The sequence below is a fragment of the Haliotis cracherodii genome, unplaced genomic scaffold (assembly GCF_022045235.1).
Source record: "Haliotis cracherodii isolate W230 unplaced genomic scaffold, xgHalCrac1.p SCAF_32, whole genome shotgun sequence".
NCBI lineage: Eukaryota > Metazoa > Mollusca > Gastropoda > Lepetellida > Haliotidae > Haliotis > Haliotis cracherodii.
Genome location: NW_027266289.1, coordinates 3489361 through 3491353, shown reverse-complemented (window position 1 = coordinate 3491353; position 1993 = coordinate 3489361).

The window sequence follows — 1993 nt, the reverse complement described above, 5'->3', positions numbered from 1 at the left end:
TTCAGGTGAAATGATGAAGGAGTAAGTATATAATAAAGTGGTTGACCTCCATTAATTATCTTCCTTTGTGAAATTGATCGTTAAACAATGTTGTAATTGTATTACATTGTTCCTGTTGAGATTATTTTCCAGTTCATAGCATTGTGTTTTAACTATAATTAGTTTGCAGGAGTGTAGTATCTTCCATTATTTCATCTCACTTTGTACGAATAATTTGGCTTTCAGCAGAGATCGTGTATGAGACACTATTGTTGTTTCATCCCCGACATTGAAAATAATAAACAGAACGTTCTGTTTAGTGTTCTCAGGTCCTTGGGTGCACATGTCGGCATTTCAGGATGATCAGGGGCTGAATCTGATGCTTGTGCTCACTTGCTCATAGCTAATGTCCAAGACAATGTTGCCTGTGAAACCACTGATTTTAATCTCTTTGATAAGATATGTGAAAAAGACTTACAACATGTCTTAGTAAGGGAGAGAATATAAAAGTTATGTATACAGCTGAAAAGCACTTATCCAGACCTTCATGATATCCATACTTGGAGACAGGATAACCACGCCCCCAAAGACGTACATGGATTTATCAGGCGATATTTCCTACTACTACTACTACTAATAATAATAATAATCATAATAATAAGAAGAAGAAGAAGAAGAAGAAGTGCATTTATATTGCGCCAGATTCCATTCACCAAGTGGATGCTCATAGCGCTATACTATTATTACCCCAGTCAATGGATTGGTGAGCATTCGATTTTCATTCTCAGCTCCCTGGGGAGTATACAACTCAAGCTGCTTGTGAGGCGCTAGAGTGTTAACAGCCACATTACCATTTCATCACACCGGATGTCATAAATTATATAAAAATAGGTATAAGTTTGGACATATTCGGTTAAAACCATCTTCTTCCTTGTTTACCCATTAAAAACCGAATTAGTAACTCTCAGTATTATCAGTCATATGCATGCAGATTTCGGCCTGATGGTACGATGTGCACATATGCCTCTGGTGAACTAAGACGATGACATTTTGATTGTGTGCAAGTCTTCATTTCTTGTATGCTAATTTACTAATATACTAACATGAAAGGTGTAATTCAAAACTGCAATTTAGCTATTCCATACCGCGGAAACGTGATTACGAAATGCAGTCACATACACAACACAATGACAAATATTGAAACAAGGCCTAGTTCGGAAGCATCTCTGTTAAATCCATCTTCTTCCTTTTAAGATAAAAATAAATTTCCAAATTGACATCTGCATCCCCGATAACATCTGTCTGAATGAATGATCCAAGAGAGCATGTATCTTAAATTGCTCACAACATCCCCATTATTTTCAATCATGGCTGACAAAATAACTATGTCGATTTTTTTACCATGACTCTATGAATCATTTTGAATTTTGGATTGACACGTTTGGACCTTCGCCCAGATATTTCTAATTGGTTATATGACACTGTGATTTCTTCTTTAAATAATGTTGTAATTGTATTACATTGAATTTGTTGCAATTCAGTAGAAGCTCATATTATATTTTGACAATGACTAGTTGTTAGGAATTAAGTACTATCTGACGTAAGCAGTGGTGTTGAAGTAACACTGTAATTTCTTCTTTAAATAATGTTGTCATTGTATTACATCGAATTTGTTGCGATTCAGTAGAAGCTCATATTGTGTTTTGACAATGATTAGTTGTTAATTTAGTACTTTCTAATGTAAGCAGTAAGCAGTGGTGTGGAAGTTACTATGTTCAGATGGGTTTTTTAAGTCAAGCGTAAACAAGAATAGTCAAGCACTGTATAGAAACTTCCAGGATGTATGTAATAGACAAGGGCGCGTCTCTCCCATCTAATATTTCCTCTCATCTTACATCAATACCATCGGTTGTGTGATGATCGTGTTTTCACCCTGGATATCTCGCCTAAAGCCATCTTGTAAGTCTGGCTACTGTTCCTGCTAGGTGAACATTATTACCACAGCTATTATATT